The 24232-nt window shown below is 38.7% G+C and overlaps 1 long non-coding RNA gene across 1 annotated transcript; it reads left to right on the top strand.

Moving 5' to 3' along the window:
* The first annotated feature begins 234 nt into the window (after positions 1-234).
* Positions 235-23528, top strand: LOC145556422 (uncharacterized). Its single transcript, XR_014091855.1, has 3 exons — positions 235-466; positions 1149-1287; positions 22544-23528. It is a non-coding gene; the product is annotated as an uncharacterized LOC145556422 (long non-coding RNA).
* Positions 23529-24232: the final 704 nt, after the last annotated feature.

The raw sequence follows: 24232 nt of genomic DNA on the forward strand, positions 1-24232 counted from the left end.
TATTTATTCTTGTATTACAACATTCAATTATTTCTTCTTTATTATGCAACATTTTTTTTTTTTTTTTTGAAACATGCAATATTTTTTCTTTAATTAAACTATTAAAGTATCACGATCCTTTAAAAATGTAAATATTTGCACTAAATTAATCCTTAATTAAAAAAAATAAAAAAAATAAAAAAAATAAAATTGAATGGCCTCTCATAAACACACTCTACAGTCTACACACTCGCTCATTATGCATTGTTCATTAGCTTTACCGCCCTACTTGCAAAAACATTAACCAGGCCTTAATTTTGTTTTCTCTCTTCGTTTCCAAAAAACTTCCTGCAAAACATCAATGGCGGATACTAGAACAAAAGAGGCGTTAGGATTTCATTCGTCTATTGCTTCATCCTGCTTAGGGTTGAAAGAGAAGTCCTCCGCCACTGTTCGCCGATAGTATCCCTAACAATTTGATTCTCAGGTTCGATTTCGCGGTTTTGCCTCTTTGTTTTTGCCTTGAATTTTGTTGATTTGGCTTAAGTTTTATGGTTAATTTGGAGGTTTGCTAACTTTTAACGAGTAATTTAGTTGCGTTTTGCTTGAAATTTTGTGATATTTACGGCATTATTAGGAAATTCGAGCTTATTGTGTTACGAGTTTCTGGAAATTCTAGTTAACATGAAGTTTTGTTGTTTTTAACTTAAATTTCAATCTACAAATCATTTTTTACAGGATTATTGAATTTAGGTAATGTTAGTTCGATTGATGATCCAATGTTTTTGATCAGTTTAAGATGATGAGACAAATGTGAGCTGTGTTTAGCATTTTAGTTGAATTGTTGGTAGATTTGTTGGTGGATTTATCTTCCGTGATGTGATGCTAATTGCTGCGAGTGTGCTATGTGTGTTTGTTCATTGAAAAACTTTATAGTGAAGAACTAAAGACCGAGCGAAGTGGTGGAAGAAGATTGAAAAAATCTTTGAAATAGGTGAAGAGGAGAGAGAAATTGAAAATCATTGTCGAGGATTAGTGTGCCAAATGCCTATCCTGTATTTTGACACTTTTGGACGTGTTTGCTGCGCAATAATTATTTTGAAGCTGGGTTCATCGGTTAGGATATACTTCGTAGTATTGTATCCTGAAATCCATTCTTTGATGTGCAGAAACTAGTTGCTGAATTTGCTTATGAGGGGATGTTGAGTGTAAGCCGCCGTTTATTGTCCAAAGTTTGGAACCAGGTCAAATAATATACGTAGAAGGCTTCTATTGAAGTTATTTGGAAATCGAAAGCAGGACAAACTGGTAAGATAGGGTTTATATTATGTTAATTAAATAGTTGTTACTGCTAAAACATTATTATTCTTGAGTGTTATGTGATCTCTCCCCAGGGTGCTTTGTCGTTCTTATGTTATTAGCCTTCTATGTTCGTCTATAATTTTTAAATTATGCGTTATATTGATGTGTTTTCTTAGTTTGCAAAGGGAGCTAAAATTCAATTTAATTACAGTTTACAATGTTGGCGTCTTTTTGAAAACTAATGTGGCTACGGACAATTTGGGAGTTTATATAGAACATATTGGAAGAATAAATAACAAGTAACATGATTTCGCTTGGTATAAGGATTTATAAAAATGTTTCTTTGGCATATGATTAAAATAAATTGAAATTTATTCTGATATTGTGTTGATTATTTTTGTTCTTGGTGATAGCAACAAACTTGCATACTTGATTGATCTGAAGGTGGTTTTCCTAGTTTTAGTGTTAAAATTTAGTTAAAGTTAGCAATTGGAAGTGTGAAATGGTAGAAAGAGTAAGTGGTTGTTAGATTTATGCGTCAGTCACTCTTATGGTGAAACATTGTAAATCAATATATTTGAAACACAAATTAATCTTTTTCAAGCTTCCTTGCATAATCGCTGCTTTGAACTACTGCCTTTTTTCTGATTGGGAGCATTATATATTTGCATTGGCTCACTTTGAAGTTCCACCTTTATCTTGAAGCCAGCAGAGCCAAGATTACATTCTTGCAGTTTTTCCTAAAATGTTAACATTATGTTAAACATTTTAAATTAACTTTCTATGCAGGACGCACATAAGATCATATAGTTGACCTCTACTTATTTTGTGTTTTGGGGTAAAAGAAACAACAATAGATTCTTTTTGAAATCCTTACAGTTTTTCTAATCTTAATAAGTATGTTTTTGTTTTTTAAAAAATTAAAAATTTTGGGTAGGGAGATAGCAAAGAATTGAGCATCTTGTTCAAAAGTTAAAATAAAAAACATTTTAGCTAAGTTCTGAAATTTTTTGGAAGATATCATCCATGCTTCCTCGGACCCTCTCTTTTGTTTCATGTAATTAAGTGATCTACAAGGTTCACTTGATTCTTCAAATCTTGACGGAGTTTTAGAAGTTAGATATAAACATACCTATAGAGGTAATCATATGCCTGTTTCACTGAATAAGTAAAGCTCATTTAGAGAAATCTTGGATATCATCAGAATTTCATAGGAGTGAATGCAATTCATGCTGATATAAGTACTTTCTTTGATGGCTTCTTACTAGATTTTGTTCACGTGAAGGGGGTGTTTGGTATGATTATTAGTAATGAAGTGGAAAGGAAGCAAATAAGAGGGAGGAAAAGAATCATATAACTCTTGCTTTTTCATTTGTTTGGTTTAGCCATGGAAAAGAATTACTTGACCTTAACTCCCATTCTGTTTGTTTGAGGAGGGTAAGGGTATTGTTACCTTAGGTTTTAGAGAGGTAATAAATAGGTGGAAACCATTACCTAGTTACCTAATTTTTCTAACCAAACATTTGTTAACGGTAATGGTTTGATTGAATCTGTTTCCAACCCAAAAAACACTCTTACTTAACATGCTTTAACAATGTTTATTGATAACTATAGTGGAGGGAGATGGAGACTTTTATTTTCACCAAACCTTAAGTCTGGATGAATTTTGGTTTATTAAATGAGAAATGAGACTTGGATGCTCCATTTCCTTCCTCTTCTTTTCTCCCAATCCATATCGATCATCATTCTCCTGCCATTCCTTTCTCTTTAAATCCTCTCATTCAAATCCATTGTAAGTCTGCTATAGCACCAGCTCTTATAAAATGGAAATATATCTTGGTCTTTTGCAATATTCCTTAATTTAGATTTTTTGTAACTAATTTTTTTTAGCATTTATAGCTTTTACAAAGAGGACACTTTTTTCTTCTTAATTTTTAATAAGGAAACCTGAATTAGTGTCTTATCAAGTAAATTTTGCAAAATTAGTCCTCTGCAGCACATTTACTTAATTAAGTTATTTCTTATCTGTATTTCCAAGTCCTTGAAATAGGTGTTGCTGCCACTAAGAAGACAATAATAAGCTAGAAGTACTAAGGGTGCCTTAGAGGCAATGGCAAGAGAACAAAGTCCGAGAGGTGCTGCAAAAGAGACATAGATTTCTCCCCTTCTTCTTATGTTATGGCATTTCTCCTCAGAAAGAGACGCCTTTTCACGAGACTTTTTTTGAATCCGGGATACGAACTAAGATATGCTAATAAATTCTTTAATGAAAAGGGCAGTTTCCTTGTTTTGCTGTTGTTCCCTCTAACTTTTAAAGGGGTGGCATTTGTAGTTTTTTTTTTTTTTAAACTTTATAGGATTTGGTCAAGTACAACATTTAACCCCTGTTGCTCTCAACTTTGCCTCATCGTTATCAGTAATATAAGGTTATGAATCTGTAACGTTGAAGGTTTGACTATCTGTCAAAATGCTTGCATGGGAGCTTGGCTTGAGAGGTTTACATAAGAAAATTCCCAGGCAAGGTGATCTCAATGAGGTGCTTGTTAGGGTTACATGAGGTTGTCCATGGTTGAGGTGATGCGTATGGAGTATGAATACTTAAACATTAAAATTATTTGCCTCTTCAAGATAGATTAAAAGAGTATGAAGCAAAGTAAAACCTTACCAACCATCTATGAAAAATCTTTGAAGAGGCCAGTTACATCTCCCCAATCTTCAAATCATCTAACTCTCCTATCATCAAACACCCACGTTTAAATTCTCTTTTACCAAATTGCTTTCCAGCTTCCACTTGCTGATCTGTTTTATCCTCCAGATCTTCCTATTCTATTAATCTATGCTACTCTGTGCTTCTCTCACACCCTCTTGTTTTGTGAGTTTAACTTTGTGCTTGCTTTTGCCCTATACTTAGCTTCCTTGCCCTCCTTGTCATTGTTAGAGTCTACATTTTGTATTGCATAGATATTGTTTACTAAATAGCTCTCTAAGATGTCCCATAGATGGAACTATGAGTGAACTGAAACCAACATAATGAACTGGATGATATTTGGAGTATTCTTAGGCTAGCTTCACTTTGCAGAAAGTGTACCAATCTTGACGTGTTTAAGGGTGATCTTTGATATGAAAGTAGATTCTGGTGATCTATTCATTATCTTTTTCCACGAAGTTGTCCAAAAGTGTGATCAACATTTGGTCTTCCGCGAACAGTCTATATAGGTTTGAAAGGAGCTTTTTGCTGTGTTTAGCTGTTTGGAGTCTTTGGATATTGTCATATTAATGAACCATTGTAGAAATCTATTAACAATCACTGTCATTATGTCCTTTAGCTTATGTGTTCTTGGCAAATTTTAGCACAAATTACATAATCATAGTAAGCAAAATACCATCAAGAATAGGTGATAGTGTAAAGCCCTTAAGGTCATAATGGGCTGTGTGCTATTTGTTATATTCTGCACTTCTTTCGTTTCATAATAGGTGCTTTGATTCTTTTGTCAGTGGATGTGCTCTCACGTTATTGCTTGTGCTTGTTCATTTGTTATGCCTATCGGATGTCCTTTTCTAGTGAGAAGCTCACTATATTTCTCAAATAAATTTTAAGAATGCTAATGCTTTTATATTTAAACAAAAGCCTCATCTTGATTGTGATATGGACCGTCAATTTATGGGATCCGCTGATTTTTTTCCTCTCAAGCATTATTGGAATTATGGAGAAACTAAAATTCCCGTCGTATTTATGCAAAATGAAGCTAACCCTCTGAAAATTCCACATTATGGATATAATAGGGTGTGGGCCAAATTTGAATAATAGTTGGGTCCTCGGTGCCATCCATTTCAACACCTTTTTAAGAGACAACATGACCTTAGAAAACTATGCTACTAGTCATGAAATTGCAATCTATGTAATATTATACCACTTAGCGTACCTTAAGGATTTCAAATACTCTTGAAGTTACTTTAGAAGCAAATTATATTTATGATAGTTATAGACTCTAAGGTTAAGTAACCAAATTTTCTTAGCCTTATGAATGTGCTCAATACATTGGGTAAACAAGGGTTTCGCTAGATTTGCTACTCAAGCTTGCAAACTTAATTTATTATGAAAGATCATTTCTTTTTCCAATTGTGATATGATAGTTACCACTTCTTAGGTATACATTGAGAAACACCTCAGCACCAAATAACTTATTAACAAGCCCACTCAAAACTTGAACTGGTATCAGTTATCACGCCTACGCATGGAGAGTTAGGAGGTACGACCATTCGAGTGGCATTTGGGCATAGCAATCTTCATAGGGTGCATTAAGTTCCGCACTTATCGGAGGTCTTTGTAAGTACACTATGTGTCTTCAATGAGAAATTTGAAAAGTAGAATACAGACTAACTAAAATGTTGTGGAGAGGAAAGCAATTCACCAGATGCAAGCTCACAACAAACTTTTGGAGAGCCAAATAAGTCAACTTGCTCATCAAATGGGTCAATCTTTGAAAGTTTTGGTGGTCAAATTGAGCAACCTTCAAAGGAGCATCTCAATGTCGTGTTGTTGAGGACTGGAAAGCAATTGGAAGATCCTCTTACAAGGAGCCATAAGTAAAGTTGTCGAAAAAGGTAGCCACTAATGAAAAGGTGGGCGACGAGGGTGTGATCGAGAGTGACAAGGGTGTGGTCGAGGAAGGACTAAAGGAATTAAAGGACTAAATGAGCCATAAGTAAAGTTGTTGAAAAAGGTAGTCACCAATGAAGAGGTGGGCGACAAGGGTGTTGCTTTTTGATGCATGGGTTGTTAATCTAGAGGTGGTCTTGCATGGTAACCTGGTGGTGTATTATAGTTATTTCGAGGTGGTGGTGATGGTGGATTAGTGTTTTTGTTGGAGAAATTTGGGTGATTTCTCCATTCTTCATTGTATGTATTTGAGTGAGGATCGTACGACCTTGTAGGAGCCATAGTGTAAAATGCATTAGCTTACTCGATCATCGTCTCACTAGCATTTTTAATGCATATGCCCGGATGGAGTCTTATTTGTAGAAGTCTCCATAGAAGGTGTTGAAGATGAGGTTTGGAATAGAGCCCCCAAATGGAGCATCAATGTATATGTAGAATTAAGGAGTCTTACTATGTTTCCACTCTGGAATTCCATGGCGAGGACACTGTCTCTAGCAATGTATTAAAAGCTCGAGGTGCGCCTTGAAGTAAGAGGGGGCATCTGTTGCACCTAGGCCGCTTCGTGCACCTCTCTGTTAAAATTTTTTTGGCTAAAGTTTGCTTGAGGTGCGCCTCATGCGCCTAACCAAAAATGCCTTGCCACACCAAATGAAGTGCTTACCCCTTATAGCTTTGCGCCTAAGGTACGCTTTAAACGCTGGTCTCTACTTGCTTAAACCTTCTCTATGCTTCATAAAGAGGCTCATGATACAGAAGGTAGCTGGCTCGTTTATAGTCTCATTGTCTTATCTTCTCTTATAATTTGACTAGATTGGCCTTGGCAAGCTTGTCTCGCGTATCAAAGGAACCAGGCATACCTTTATCTCGTAACCACTCTTTCACCTTATCTTGTAATGAGAATGGAAAAAGACGAAGTTTGATAGCATCATCAGTAGGGATGGCAACGGGTCGAATCTGGACCGGGTATTGTTGAAGACTTGAGCAAATTCCTTAAGTAGGCCTTTAAGGAAATCAGGTGGCGCAAGTTCTTGAAGTTGCTCATTTGGGCCTCTTGCCCACTTTCACATTGTTTAACTTGATTAAATTCAACCAAGAGCCCATCCTTTTGCTTATAAATGGATCATTGCCTTCAATGATACCATGTACATTTCACGTGCAAGGTCGCCAGTGAGAGTCACCGGAACTCCGGCCACCGTAAAACACATTTCATGGGTCTTCTAATTGGTAGTTAATGCTCATAATTTCTCAAACCATTGCACCCCTAGCATTATATCGGCATTACCCAATCCAAGTGGAAGGAAGTCCTCTATAACAATCACACCCCCGGCTAGGTATGACAATCGTAAATGGATATTTAAAAATCCGATCCACCCGATATAAATAAATGAATGAAAATCCGCATTAAATGGATGATGGGCGGGTGACGGATCGGGTCGGATTCAGGTGGGGCTCCATTTCATCCGTCATCCGATCCATCATCCGTTTATCACCCAATCCGTCATCCACTCGATATAAATATAATTATAATTATTTAAAAAAAAAATTCTAATAAATATAAAAGCCCATCTATTTTTTTAACCCTAACCCAAATTCATTGAAAACTTAAAACGCCTCCCTCAGTCTAATCCTCTCTCACACTAAAACTCCATTGTATATGAAACGGAGAGTGAGGGGCAAATGTTTAGGGTAATTTTACCGTTGTTTTCTAAAGCTGGGTTTTCTAAAGCCGTTGTTGAAGTGTGTCACCCCAGAAAAGGGGAAAGAAGTTCTCGAAGATCTGCACTCGGGATATTGCGCATCCTACATAGGCGGCAGATCCCAAGCTGTCCACAGGCGGCAAGGTACTTCTGGCCTACACTTGAGGCAGACACCATAGAAATGGTCAAAAAATGTGACTAGTGCCAGAAATTTGGCAAGCTCATCCATGACATAGCCTTGTCCCGTTTGCTAAATGGGGCATGGACATTCTAGGTCCTTATACGCCTCCACTGTGGACTATTTCACCAAGTGGGTGGAAGCAGAGGCGGTGAAGAGCATCAAGACAAAGGATGTCATCTCTTTCATTTGGAAGAACATCATCACCCGGTATGGGGTACCTATATTTATGGTATTTGATAATGGCCATCGGTTTGAGACGCCTCTGGTTGGGAGATCAAGGGATCTCACATTATTTTGCATCAGTCGGCCGACCCAAGCAAACGGCCAAGTTCAAGCCTTCGACAAACTCATCTTAGACGCCATCAAAAAGAAAATTGAAAGAGATGACATCCTTTGGTCATCCGGACAACTGAAATAGGGGCAACCAGTGAAACCCTATTTCTCATGGTTTATGGTGCTGAAGCCGTCTTGCCCATCGAGCATTATGAGCCGACTCTACGAGTCATGCTATACGATGAAAAGGCAAATTGGGAGGCCATGTGGCTAGCATTGGACTCACTCACGGAACGCAGGGGCAATGCCGCCTTGTTTCATGAGATTTACTGTCTAAGAATGACCCGTGCCTACAACAAAAGAGTGCACAAACAGCCCTTGAAAGTTGGAAACTTTGTGTTACGAAAAATGAAGGCAACCGGTAGGGCCAATGAACATGGAAAACTAACTCTTAATTGGGAAGTCCCCTACCGGATCTATGAAGAAGTAAGATTCGACACCTACTGCTTGGACGCGGTTGCCCAGAACTTGGAATGTAGACAACTGTTGGAAGCGTGGTGGACACTCAAATATATCTGAGACAATAATATAGAGAGGAAAACAAATGCACTAAATAATAACTCTTATATCTCTTATAAAATGTGTGTCTGACTTTTCTATTTCTTTTTTCTTAATTCAAAATGAGTACATATTGCGTTTATATAATATTGTGTATGCTAATAAATGAATGTTTCTCCTTAACATTCTCTCTTTCTCTCATAATAATAGCATTCCTAATTTCATTATTCATGAATAAGATTTAATTAGCTATTTGTAGTAAATGTCAAGTTTATCACTTTTTAACACTCCCCCTTAAACTTGACTTTCTCACAATACCAATTAACTTTTGCATCCTATTAAAATCTTTAAATTTCAATGGCTTCGTAAAGATATTAGCAATTTGATCCAAAGACTTTACAAACTTCAATTCGATTTCTTTCTGTTCGATGCATTGTCGGATGAAATGATACCTCGTGTCAATGTGTTTGCTTCGGTCATGAAAGACAGGATTTTTTGCCAAAGCAAGAGCTGACTTGTTATATGATCTCGGTGGGTTCCTTTTGTGGCAGTTGGAGTTCCTTCAATAATCTCCTTAACCATATCGAATGACATGCACACGAAGTAGTAGCAATGTATTCTGATTCACATGTAGATAGTGTAACAATTACAACATTGTTTCCGAGTAAAAACACAAAGCCTGTTGTACTTTTACGATCATCAATATCTCTAGCAAAATCACTATCACAATATCCCATAAGCTTAAAATCATGTGAAGTAGAGTATAATAACCCATGGTCTAATGTACTTTAAGTATCGGAGAATTCTCTTTGCCACTTTTAGATGAGGTGTAGATGGATTTTCCATAAAGCGACTTACTAGTCCAACAGCAAATAAGATGTCTGGCGAGTACATGTAAAGTATCGTAAACTTCCTACTAAACTTTTAAACAAGGTTGGATTCACCTTTTCTCCATTTGGATCATTCTTCGACAATTTCAACCCATATTCCATTGGTGTGATCACTGGATTAACATTCAACATATTGAATTTCTTCAATACTCCTTTTGTATAAGCTTCCTGGGAGATAAAAATTCTTTCATCACTCTGAGTTACTTCAATTCCTAGATAATAGGACATGAGTCCCATATCCGTCATCTCAAATTCACGTGTCTTTCTTTTCTTAAAATCATCAAACATTTCTATACTACTTCATGTGAAAATTAGATCATATGCAAACATAGAACACATCGTTGTTTTTCCTCTTAACATAAAGTGCATACTCATGAATGCACTTTGAAAATCCATTTTCTTGCAAGTATTTATCGAGCCTACTATTCCATGCTCGAGGTGCTTGCTTCAACCCATATAATGCCTTTTTCAATCTAAGTACTTTATTCTCTTGTCCCTTGATAGCGTAACCTTCTGGTTGTTCAATGTACGCTTCTTCTTCTAGAAATCCATTTAAAAAAGCAGATTTTACGTTTATGTATCTTCACTGAAATTGTGCTGCTATTGAGCAACCTCATTGTCTCTAATCGGGCAACTGGGTTTAATACCTCTTCATAGTCTATTCCCTGCTTTTGCTTGTATCCTTTAGCAACTAGTCTTGTTTTGTATCTTTCAACATCACCATTAGCATTCCTCTTGATTTTGAATACCCATTTGACTCCTATCGCCTTCTTTCCTTTTGGGAGTGGTGTCAATTCCCATGTTTCATTCTTTTGAATGGCTTGTATTTCTTCATTCATGGCATGAATCCATTCCTTTTGTTTCGTTGCTTCATTAAAGCTCATTGGTTCAATGTCACTGAATAAGCAAAATAAAGAAGTATTTTCTTCTAACCTTTCTGTCGTTTCATATAGATCGGAAATACTTCTATATTTCTTTGGTCCTTCACTTGAATTTGATGAATCTCCATTTGAATGTAATGAAGGTGATAACATTTGAGGAGATGGTGGTGGAGTAGTGGAGCAGTCTCTGAAACATGTTGTGTTGAATTTTGTTCTTCAAAATAAGGAAGAAAGTTGTAAGATTCTTCCTCTTCTATGCTCCAATCCCATGCTGCCTCTTCATCAAACTCTACGTCTCTACTAATTACTGGCTTGTTGGTGTTTGGATTAAACAACTTATAACCCTTAGACTTTTCATCATATCCAATGAAAAGAAGTTTTTCACTCCGATCATCAAGTTTAGACCTTAGTTGCTTAGGAACTTGTCCATAAGCAACTGAACCAAATACTCGAAGATGTGATACACTTGGCTTCCATCCACTCCAAGCTTCTTGAGGTGTCACATTCTTCAAACTCTTTGTTGGTGAACGATTAGACAAATAAACTGCTTCTGCCCAAAATTCTTTTGGCATCTTCTTATTTTTCAACATGGATCTTGCCATGTTGAGAATGGTTCTATTCTTCCTTTCGGCGACCCCATTTTGTTGTGGTATTCTAGGAACAGTAAGCGGTCGGCGAATTCCTTGGTATTCACAATATTTGTTGAATTCATTAGATGTGAATTCACCACCTCTATCAATTCTTAATGCTTTTATTTCATAACTACTTTCTTTCTCTACTAATGCTTTGAACTTCTTGAAAGTTTCAAAAGCTTCAGATTTATTTTTTAAGAAATAAGCCCATGTCTTCCGACTATAATTATTGGTGTTTTGGTCTTCTCTCCCTCTTCCTTGGCCACGTCCACGTCCTCGTGAACCACCTCTACCACGTGATTGAAATCTTTGTTTATCACGTGTGTCTCCTTTATTATTAAAAGAGATTTTAGCTTGCAACACTTGTTGCTCATCTTCCTTTTTACCATTTTTAACTATTCTTTGTTCATAGGCTCTAAGAGACCCATTTAGTTCATCAATCGTCATGGAATCCAAGTCCTTATTGGCCTCTTCGATAGCAACTACTACATGGTTGAAATCAGAATTAAGAGAGCGTAGTATTTTTTTAACTACACGAGAATCTGGCATTGACTCACCAAGCCTCTTCATTTGATTCACAATGTATGAAACTCTTCCAAAATAATCAGAGATGGATTCTACATCTCAAGGTGTTCAAACTCTCCTCTTAGAGTTTGAAGTCGAACCTTCTTTACTCTACTTACTCCTTCAAATGAATTTTGAAGAGTATTCCATGCTTGTTTGGAGTTGGTTGCATTAGCAACTTTCTCAAACATATCATCATCCAATCCTTGATGGATGACCGCAAGTGCATTTTGATCCTTTTTCCTCTCGGTTTCCAAACCTTGTTTATCAGCCTCATTTAATTTTGAGTCATCTTCTGGTTGTATTAAACCTTTTTCAACAATCTCCCAAAGTCCTTGTGCGCTAAGAATAGTTTTCATTCGTAGAGACCACTTATCATAATTTTCTTTTGTGAGTTTTGGATATTGAAAAGCTACGACATTATTTTTTGTTGCCATGTTTTATATATAACCTGGCTCTGGTACCACTTTGTTGGAAGCGTGGTGGACACTCAAATATATCTGAGACAATAATATAGAGAGGAAAACAAATGCACTAAATAATAACTCTTATATCTCTTATAAAATGTGTGTCTGACTTTTCTATTTCTTTTTTCTTAATTCAAAATGAGTACATATTGCGTTTATATAATATTGTGTATGCGAATAAATGAATGTTTCTCCTTAACATTCTCTCTTTCTCTCATAATAATAGCATTCCTAATTTCATTATTCATGAATAAGATTTAATTAGCTATTTGTAGTAAATGTCAAGTTTATCACTTTTTAACAACAACTTAGTTTGTAAATTTTTGTAAATGAAAAGCTCATCAATGAAAGAGTTGCCTTTTGTTTTCAATTTTGTTATTTAACTCGTATATGTACATGCATAGTGTTAAAATACAACCTGCACACACGATCAACTTAATGAATTAAACTAAGTTAACAATTTAGTGGCTAAATTAATGTTCAAACTATGAGGCCAATGGCCGGATGATATTTTATTTTATAAATTCGTCTCTCCAACATGTGTAAGGCGTAGAGTATCTCCCATTCGGGTAACCAAGTGCTCTACCTACTCATACAGACGGCAAAGATTGAACGATCTAATTGGTCAACCCATAGCCATTTGACTAAAATAATATAAAGAATGATTAAGCTCAAAAGCCGGATGTCTAATGACATCAGCCGGTTGCCGACTGAAGTTCTAACCTAGATTATTTAACGAAATTATACGAGTCCACCCAATGGGGCAAAGAGACATTGAGTATAATGGATCGAAGATACCCCAAGCGGAGGAAATAAAGCGCCACTCAGAATTTCATGACGGCTGCCACTTGTGTATTTGGACGGCTATGCGATTGGTTTGGGGCAATCACTACTGTGTTTGATTGACTTAGGAACTTCCCATACTCTATACAGTATCACTAGTTCCTAAGCCAATCAATCGGCAAGGTACTGAAACCAACCACACAGCCGCCTAGGGGCAAGTACAGCCGGGTTGATTGCTGCATGCTCTTATTGAGTTAGGAAAAAATTCATCTATATATATAAGCAAAATTTAAATGCAAATATTTAAATGCAATTTCAAATTCTAAAATGTAAACCGACTCAGTCGGTACTTTCATAGATGAAACCCGGCCACCGGGAGAAATGTTGAACCGGATTATCATCCGGAAGGGAATAAACTTAAAAATTGTTGATTAAAACATTCAAATACACGAAGAAATAAATTTGGCATAGTGTCGCTGAAAACTAGGGTTGGTCCGCCTGGTTCTGCTCCTTTGGTTCTTCTTCATTCTCCTCTTCAGAATGGAGCTCAATCGCCTCACCGGATTTAGGAAGTTCCTTAGCAGGCTCCTCAATCTCAGCATTCGTCTAGGCTTCGAATAATTCAGGCTCCGACAATCCTCTCTCTTATACACTACATCCTCGGCGTATTGGAAAGCCAGTGCCCAAATACCATACTCCTTTCGCGGACAGAGCGCATCCCAAGCAGTCTTCATTCGGGTGTCGGAGTCGGTCTCATTCTCAGCAATAAGACGGTTTTGCTGCGCCTCAATGGTTGTCTTGATGTTCATCATCCTTCTTCAGACGTTCAACGTTTGTGGCAACACCCTATAGAGCCTTGAGGTCATCTTGAGCCTTCTTGAGAGAGGTTTCAACATCACCGGCCTTCTTTTTGGCCTTCTCAGAGCTGTAGTCAGGCCCCTGATTTGCTCCGTCTGTTTCATTTCCACGACTTTAGGATCAAGTTCATTTATTGTACAATGATATTGTGCAACATTTTCAGAATCCGTAGCCGATCTATTAGCTCTTTTTACTTCCTCTCTCTTTAAAGTGTATGGCCGCTTGAGCCCACCAACCCTTATCATAGCCTGCAAACACAAACAGTGTGAAAAAACAGGCAAAAGTATACTTACTATTTTTCAAAAGATAGTCATACCTCAAACAGGAGGGTCAAGATGCGTTCCATGTTGAACGTCTCTATGCCCGGAATGGCGTCCTTCTCCTTCTTGGAGACAGCTGCCTGCACGTCCGGTCATGGGGGGATTGATCTGCACCATATTTAATAGCGGGTGAGCTATATAGGCGGCACCAGCTTATTGCCGGCAGTCCAACGAAGAGGTCTGTTTAGAGTGAGATTTCACTTGCAAGGGCCACTCAGGTGGTGTTTCGAAAGGATAATATATACCTTTAGAAACTTGTAGGTTTGCATCACCTACAAACGCAGAGAGGCCGGATGGAGTTAAGAACCCCTGGCAAGTCCAGGCCAAGTCCGAAGCCTCCCAGTGTAATGTTCTTCCCCCCGATGCGCACACGGTGGAGGCGGTGGTGTCTCGTCCCCGCTTGAACCTGAAGGACTTGGGAACCTCCCCATCCTGCAAATGAAATTGTTTATCAAACATACAACCGATAAATCTTCTTTATAGTGGTGTCGAAATAAAAAACCAAACGGGTTCTTACCTTAGCCTTTATTTCAGCTGAATTTGGGCTGAGGACCGTTTGGGGGTCTTCTCTTCAGGCAACATCCTCAAAGCCTCTTTTGCAAAAACAAACAAACAAACTCACCTCAATAGCATAATTAACTCGCAAAGCAATAGTACAAACGACATTTAGCTGGATGTGCAGTATACATACGCTATGTGAACAATTTGCTCAAACCGCTCTTGTCTGCCAGCCACGCACATATGGGTATCCAATTCTTTGGAACCTTTATAATGTCCCCGGTTGAGAGAGTCGTAGTGAAGTTAAAAAAACCCCGGTTCTATGATTTTCTCATAGTCGTCCTCTAGAATCCGGGGAAGGGCACATTTTCGACCAATAAGGTCAGGCTTCTTATTGTACCGGCGAAGTTCAAAATTTTCACGCCAGGAGGGGGCATATAGTACATAGAACCGGCACTTCCAGTTGTCATACTTGAACACCTTGTGCAAGGACATTTGGTATTTGGGGTGAGTGGTCAGAGTGTACCTCGCCCTCTAATTGCCTAGCTGCGGCTTAGATAGTGCAAGTGTGCAAAAGCCTCTTAGCCGGGATTCAAACTCTGCATCTCGCAGGAGGCAACGTATCCAAGGATGTTAGCCCACGAGTTTGGGGTTAACTGCCACACGCCTAGGCTATAGCCTCGCAGGATGGCTTTTACAGCGTCATGGAGAGGGAACCGGAGGCTAGCCAGAAACGCCGCCTCATAACAGCCAAAGTAGGCATTGGCGTTCTCTTGATCGTCTTTCCAGGAGACGGTACCCAACGCATGCGGCACTTGGATCGTATATCCTTCCCCCATGGGCCGTTTGAGGACAAAATTTTCAATCCCCTTCACCATGCTCTCTCTATCTTTGGCAGAGACGTGGGTTTCAAAGGGGTCTGCCTTCTTTTCCCATTTTTTCCTCTCCTCAGCCTCACTATCCTCAAGCGGGGAAAGAGGAGCATCACTGCTATCCTTGAGGCGGAGTTCCCCCGTCTCTCTCCTAAGAGACTTCTTCACCGATCCCCCCCGTCTATGTCTTTGGGGCCAACCTCATCAAGTTCAACTTGGGAGACACCTTCCTCGCCGTCTCTACCGTCAGCTTCACCTAAAAGTGTATTACTAGGGGTCCTAGGGATCCCAGGGGAGTACTCTCACGAATCATCTTGCATCTCTTCCCCCTCAACCGGAGTCATTCATCAGACGACACTTCCAATGTATCGTCTCTTCTCCGTTGTCTGGAGGTTGTTTGCTTGGTTCTATCCATTGTGTCTTGCATAGACACAGAGAAGGTCGTTTGGGGGTGATGTATAAAATTGCTCCATGCACCCAGAGCCGGCACTCCAGCCCTAGACTAAGCCGTACCAGGAGACCGGCTGACTACTGACCTAGGCCGTGTTGTGTGTGTTGGTGATGAATCTATTTATTGAATGAAAGTATACAGAAAAAGTAATAATGAGCTAAAGGGGGTAGAGACAGTACCTTTAGCGAAGGGTACAAGCGTTGACCGGCTGTAGGGTGGCTGAAGGTGGCCTTGCTTGTATATAGCACAAGCAGTTGCTAAACTGGTTGGGGCTGGCGGAAAAGAAACGACGTTTGTGTTTTGACACAGACGGTTAGACTCTCTCTCTAGAAAATATTGACTTTTTCTCTCTAAAAAGCTTTTGGAAACGTCAAAAATAAGGAGGGTAAAACCTATATTTATAGAGGGGTAAATACTGGGGCATTCTTGTAATTTCCCCGGAATGTGAAAAGTTAAATTTCACAGTAAAAAAAAATGGTGGAAAGATGCCACGTCACATCTGTGAGGGTCAAATGTTTTTGGTAATTTTACCCATGCCACGTGGGCCATCCACCACGTGTCAGACTTAGACTAGTCCAAATGGGATCGATTTCCATTTGACACGTGTCATTCCCAGAATTTGGGAGAAAAGGCGGCCTTCTGGGCCAAATCCCGAGAAAGCCGTAATCTTAGTTTTAAAAGGCGCAAGGCGCACCAAGGCGCAAATTGTCCTTGTAGCCTAGGCGTGAGGCGCAAGACGAAGGCGCGCGCCTTTTGTTTATGAAAGGTGCGTGTATTTATAAATTTATTTCAAATTATTTTTTACTTTGATTGTACTTAATACCAAGTAAAAAGATTCATAATAAATTAAATAATGATATATGTAAAGCTAAGGTTGTCTGAATTTGAAAAAATGTCCATCATTCTTCAATTTATAACTTAAATCTTAGTTATTTTCCTTGAGGCGCAAAGGCGCACCTTACCAAAGGCGCACGAGGCGCGCGCCTTCCGTAGTTGACTGAGCCTCGCCTAGCTAAAGCCCATTTCCTAGGGAGCAAGGCGCGCCCGAGGCGCGCTTTTTAAAACCAAGGCCGTAATACGCCACAGCCCAACAGAATTAGGTTAGAGTGACCTAATGAGGGGCATATTTTCCAATGACCATGTAAATAGGGCACTTGATCTGAGAAGATCCTACTTTAATTTCCGCACCTTTTTCACATTCTCCAACACGTTCTAACTTGATCGTCGGAGGTGGAGCTCCAACTAATCGGAGTCTCCGTTGTTTTGGATGTACAGGCACCGCCGGACCAATCTTCGAGCTGTAACTCTCCCGAGGGACAAAAACACCAAAAACATTCCACGCGCTCTGCAGACTTCATTCCATACTTGCGCGAGTCAGCTCCTCACCTGCGACATCCTCATTGGTGGGCGACGACTTCTCTCACCTGCGGCACTCCCCACCTCTCCTCTAATTTCGTTTGATTAAGTTAATTTTTTGGTTTATTTCTCTATTGTATTCTTCTAGTTCATTTGCAATCATCTAATAAAACCCAACTTTGTTCAAATTTCTGATTTTTTTTTTTTTTCTATTTCTAGATTTATTTTCCAAATCTGAATTTATTTGAATACATGTAATATTTGCATCTAGTAGATATAGCTTGTTTGGGATTTGTTGTCAATTGAGGTAATTAATCGTTTCTGATTGTGACAGAAGTTCAATGTTGATTTTAGCAAATTTTGATTTAATTGTTGAAAATATATAATCATCACTTGTATATTAACATCAATAATTTTGATGTATTAATAAAATATGAAATTATAATTATCACTCGTTGAAAATCCGATCCACCCGGGTGGGATTGGATGCGGGTGATGGATTTTGCGGGTGGCGGGTGGAGCGGATGGATTGAGCATTTGAGCTATTGGATGCGGGTGAAGCTCCATCTAACCCGAATTCGATCCGTTGCCATTCTTACCCCTGCCTATATAACTCTCACTCCTTGACACACCCCTTAACCCTTCACCATGTCCCCATTTCCTAGGGACACACCAAACTCGCCTCATTCTGTCAATGGAAGTTGAGCACTTTATACCAAGGGTGAAGAGACAAAATTATGAGTCATTCCTGGGTCAATCATCACCACTACACACTTCCCTTTCACTGTACCCCTTAACTTCATGGTTTTCAGGTTGGAAATGCCCATGACGTAGCAAAATGAGACCTCCACTAGAATTTTGGTTTCCTCCTCTCCGTGTACTCCTACCTTGCCACCTTCACACTCTACCTTGCTCCCGTGACCGGCGATGAGAACACTCAACTCTTTCCTTTTACAACGGTGTCCCACTCCCTACTTTTCGTCATACCAAAAATTAAGCCCTTTTGTTCTTCTCTCTTATAAGTCCGCCTCGGTGAGCCTTGTGTTGGTGGCCCACTTCTTCCCGCGTTCGAACTATTGCCTGAACCACCTGCCATGTTGGACGAACGCTTGTGACGCAGTTGTTCTCCGCAACCGCTTGTGGGCCTTTAGACGAACCCTAACCCTTTACCCTTGTTGTCTATAGTTGGGTGAGGTAGTTAGAGGTTGGCCTGCCCAATTCCGATACCTCCTATTCCTTGTCTTCCGTGTTCTCTCAGTTCTTCTCTTCAATCAAGCCCACCAACTCCATGACCCGCTACAAGGAATTCGGCTTTAGAGTTCTTAACTCAGTTTTAACCTCCCCTTATAATCCATTTACAAACTGGGCAAAATGAAGTTCCTTTGAAATTCTGTCCAAGTGGGGGCTGCAAACTCGATGAACTTCTGGCGATACTCCTCCACGGTTCCCTCCTACACCACCGTGAGCCATTGTTCGTACTATGTGTGGGCTTGTCACTGTCACCGAGATCCAGCCACCAAGTACTTGGCCGTTGCCTTTGCTCCCATTGAAACCACTTCAAGGTCGGACCATCAATGGCCACCACAACCGCCTCCTTCTTCTCCCTCACCGACAATTGATAAAATTCGAAAAACATCTTTGCTCTATGGATTTAATTGATGGTCCTTACCTTTAAAAACCGGCATTTCCAATTCACGGTGTTTCCACTAGCTTCCTCCGCCATCATCACCATCATGCCAGTCTTCGTGTTGCCACCATCTTCACCATCATGCCAACCCCGGGCATGCCAAAATTCCTCTCCTTCGCCGTAGTGGCACTTTGTCTTCCCCCAAACTTGACTATTCTCTCCCTCCATGTGGATTACCGGTGTTGGTCGCGGTGTTTGAGGAGGGGGTTGGTTGCCTCCCATCGGCCATCGCCTTCAATTCGTTGCTGATCTTCTTAATCTTTTCTCTGCCAATGGTTGCTTGGTGGTGGTGGTGGTTGCCATGTCTTATCGATTTTCTTCCGTTCATCCTCCATGGCGGTCCTGACCGTTATTACTACCACGCGTGTAAGCGCATCTTCCTGGGTAATTAATTTCCCGTCGATTGTGTCACATGAGTTGCTCCTCCACCGCATCTAGCCGTTGCTTGGTGTTCGACACCATGAATGTGGCTGCTCTGATACCAAGTTTGTTATGGACTAGGACTGATTAAACAGATTTACTATGATATTAGGGGAAAGATGAATATTTCAATTGATTGATTAAGTTGAAGGATTACAAAAGTAGTAGTTTGGGCCCACCAATCTCCTAGCAACTTGAGGTTGCAACTCTCTTTTGTTTTCTCACTCAATTTTTGGATGAGTTGCCAAAAGACTCTTCTCCCTAATGTATTTCAAGGTTGACTGTCAAGGATACAAAAGTGACTGCCATAAAGTATTCTTGCTACCCAAGACTATTGTTTCTTAGTCCTAGCCATGAAAGGTTCTTTCTCCCAGGTTGCTTGTCTTCCCCCTAAACTTCCTTAATCTGCTTTGGCTTCTTTCTCTTTATTGGAGAAGTTTAGGTTGACTTCTTGCCCATGTGATGTTGCTTTTCCCACAGCTGCTTTCCCCTTAGCCATGGTGTCGTTGGATTTCTTGCGGGTATAAATCTGCTGATGTGAACCTGGATCCATCACAATTACGTAGAAGCATTTTTGCAAATAAAGTTCACCTCTTATGTGTGATGTGTGTGCCTACACCTTATTTCTGAGATCCTTCAGCGTATTGATGTGCCTCATGTTATTCTAACCTAAGAGTAACCCTGCAATTATTGCATTTTGTCATTTAAGCCACCATCGTTGTTAGGAAAAAGGATTCATGCCTTTTCTAATTCGTCATTGGACTGTCAATTTTTAAACTTGCTTTGTAATTCAGCTGTCTCAGTAGGGTTTAGTTTGCATTTGTGAAAGTACTTTCATTGTATGTAGTTGACCAAATTAACAGCTCATTATTTTCTTATCAGCTTTGTCTTTCTTTAATTGGTGAATGAGATTATACTTTCCTCTTTATTTTGGTTTTGCTTCCGAAGTTTTCATATGTAGAGAGGGTATTACCTGAGTAAAGTTTGACAGATATTAGCCTGTGTACTGTAAGGAAAATTTTCTTGGTTTACTGTATTGGGGCATACATGAGCTCTTGATCTGAATTTCGGAGTAAGTTTCACAATAATTTTCTTGGCAAGAATCTCACTAGCTTCTTCGTGTGCAACAAGTGCTGCTTGTGAAGTTTTTGCTGATGCTGGAATCTCTGCGACGCGACTATCTGGCATATAGGAGTTACTACATCCCCTCACTGTAGGGTGAAAAAGAAAAACACCTAGATCTTTTGTACGGTTGCTAAAACACAAGTTTTCAAGTATCAGAAGTCAAGTCTATAAGTAATCACCTTGAAATGACTTCAAATTTCTAATGCAAATATTCTTTGATGTCTTTGTTTTCTCTTTTATGTTTACTATTATGAGACCTTTCAGTTGCAAATATGATGTTGTTTGGCTTAAACCAGATTTGTTGTATGGACCTTTCAACCCAATCAGAATCAATTGGACCCTTGGAAGTAAAAGTATTGTCTGGGAGTAAATAATAGCTGTAAAGTATCAATAAAAACATTAGGTAGACTTTCAAAATCATCCCTTAAGTGTTGTATGCTATGTGAAATTTTGAGCTTTGATGGTCTCTACAACAATTTAAGGTAGTGACATTACTATATCTGTAATTACATACAAAATATGCTGCTGGGCTTTGTTTTATGTGTAGGTTGGAGGTATTTGTTTTGGGCACTTTGGTAGACGTGGGCTGTTCTACAGCCTTTTGATGTGGCCTACTTAGCTCAAGCACCCTTGTTGGATACTCACTTGGCACAAACATTTTTATGGATACTCGAAACTCTATTTTGGACAACTAAAGCCAAATTATTCATAAAATGGCCAAGTCTGACACTTGGAGACGCATGTCAATCAGACACCAGAATCTGGATCTAACATAGAATTGGGGTGTGCCTGTAAGTCTGGGACTTATCTCTGGGGGGGGGGGGGGGGGTAGGAAGTTTGAAGATAGTTGGTATTACCATATTAGTGTGCTTTGCTTTGTAGTGAAGCTTCTGTGGTTGTTTGGATCTAATGAGGAGAGTGGTTGATAGGTCTAATGATTTTCTGTCAACACCCTTAATCATAGCCATAGCGGCCCATAGGTGTACCAGTATAGTTTTTCGTACAGAATTATTTGATTTTGTTTAAGACAAGGTTAATAGCTCTTAATGCTACTTCCCTGAGAATTCTCTTGCTACATTGTTCTTCCTAAAAAGACTAAAAAGTTGTATTGATGTACAATTAGTCATATTTTTTCTTTCAGTATTTTGCATCTGATTTTTTTTCCCTTCAATGATGAAAACTCATTTTATTCATAACGGATGTGAGCATGTGCTGAATACACCATAAAGCCTGAGCTTAAAAATATCCAGATTCAGACTCTTAAGTAAAAGGTGAAGAAAACTCATAGTTTTACATGCCATATTATTAGTTTTCTCAAGCAAATGCAGGGCTAAGAACAATTACCATAACATAGCCTATGCTGGTATCTTTTGGTTGTCCTGAAATTGATCCTCCTCTCATTATACCATTACACCGTCAACCTTATTTAACAAAGATATAGTGCATCTCAAAGACATGGTATTTGCAAGAATAATGGAGTGGTTGGATTAGGATTGGAAATTTTCTTTGCCTTTTTCTTTCTTGACCTTTGAAGACAAGGGATAGAAGCAATCCCATCTATATCACAACTCATAAGCTAACTGCCCTAGTTACATGCCTGCACTTGTCCAAAGAAAATGCATAATTATTGAAGCAGCTCTTGATTTAATTTGCTAACAACAAGATTAGAATCCAAAATTGTTAGTGTAGTGTGACTTTTCAATTCTCATCACCAACAAATCCCAGATCAGACCACTGCTGTCTTGTGTAGTTAAAGAGGAACTTTACTTGAGAAGAGAATATAAAGTCCCAAAATCACTTCTGTTCACCATAGTCAAATCAATGCTAAATATGTCATTATGGATAACATTATTTTAAAAACAGGAGTTCTCCTAATCTGCTTGAGGGATTATCTTCATACTTGTTTATTTTGAATTACTCCATAATATTCCAGGCTTTGCAGCAAGTCTTAATGATGTTTTTTAGAATGTGTTTGGTTGCATTGCATTTGCTTTTGACCTGTATACCTTATGTGGAGAGATCACTGTTGCTACCTTTAAATTTCCCCCCTATTACTCTTATTACAATTGTTGTGATTTCTGTCTTGCAGTTGGAGATTATCTTCTGTCTCAAAGAGTGGACAAGCTGCAATGCCAAAATTATCCTAATTTCTAGAAGCCACCTGGATAATTTTGAATTGCTTGGGGATAATTGCCTTTTGAGGTAATTAATTTTCTTCAGTCATAGAAGTTGAATTATTGTGATGTGCAGCGTGTGGATTTGCCCCTATAGAGCTTTAGATCATAATGTTACTGCATTTTTGGAGACAGGATTAGAAATCATGATGCCTTCTATCTTTATGTGGCTCCATCATTAATTTCAAATTTTACATGCATGTCGCGAAACCTATTAGCTGTGCACTCTGGTAGGCGGTAGCCTTGCTGCTCTTTCATCAAAGATAATGATTTGAAATTCAATCATGTGATTGTAGTTCCAAGTTCTAATCGGTGTTGGAAGTGGGAACACATTTTTTAAGAGAGCGGAATGATATTAAGAAAATATTGCTACTCTATCTGTCGTGGAAGCTTATGGGCCAATTCTGGGAAGATTTCACTTCCTTTTGAAATGATACTATGATAGGTTTATTTATTTATTTTTTATTTTTTTTATATGACCTAGACTCTGAGCATTTCCTGTATTTCCCCTACTATTTTTTTTTTCTATTTTTGACAGCTACTACCTAGACACTTAATATACTGCACTTACATTTACTCACTCTTGTGCTATGGCTTCTGAAGACATGAGACACCTCAGCTCTGCTATTTGGTACCTTCTCACATTAATCAAGCATCTGTACCGTACAACCAGCTTTCTTGCACCTTTGGGAGCAACCCTCTAGTCCTCTCTCCTTATGTTCCACTAGAGAGTGCGCGCTAGCAAATGGGTTGTGTTGTGTTGAATTCATTTTCATGTAACACTAGCCTGACCCATTTTATCAAACTAGTTAAAACCCTTGATACTAAGACCTTTAGCTGTTTAAGATTGGATTTCAAGGAACTTTTAACTATATATTAGTTTCTTTTGTTTGGTTTTGTTATATCATTTTTTCTATGTTTGGCTAGCCCCTTCCTTGCTAGTATAATAAAATTTTAAAGAAATAATTATAGTATGCTAACTCATATAGTCATACCTCTATATTGTGCAACTATGTTGAAGTTTTTTATATTTTAAAAATAAGTAGGTGTACCCTTATTAGTTTTGGGTTTAAAATATCAGCACTAAGCTGACTCAATTATCAAATGGTTAACTTGAGTGGGTTAAAAAGGCTTGGCACTGACCTACTGGTTTCGTGTTTGGTTCATGTTGGGTCAAGGTTTGTTAGTTTTAGGTTCCACATATATGGAGTATTAATTGTGTTTGATTACAAGGTATTTTGTATGAATGTGGTAAAAATGTGGGGCTGGCTGATCTTAAAATCTTGGGAAGGTTCAGAATCTTGGCTAAGTTTGTTTTTATTTATTTATTTTTATCTCGAGCTTAGCAGAGAGGAAGGATCTAAATTTAAGGCATTATATACTTTTTTTTGTAGGCAGTAACATGTTGGTAGGGATTTGAGATATGATATTACGGGATGTAAAAATGGAAGGATGAAATGTGAGATGAATTTAACTAAGGAAGGATAGTTATGATTGTTTTGTTACTTAAATTACCTTATGAACGACCTTCTAATAATATCTGTCCTCTTATTCAAAATGAAAGCCAAAGGTTTTCATCTTCCTTTAACCTCCATTGTGAGAAC

The sequence above is a fragment of the Chenopodium album genome, chromosome 8, assembly GCF_948465745.1.
Source record: "Chenopodium album chromosome 8, dcCheAlbu1.1, whole genome shotgun sequence".
Taxonomy (NCBI): domain Eukaryota; kingdom Viridiplantae; phylum Streptophyta; class Magnoliopsida; order Caryophyllales; family Amaranthaceae; genus Chenopodium; species Chenopodium album.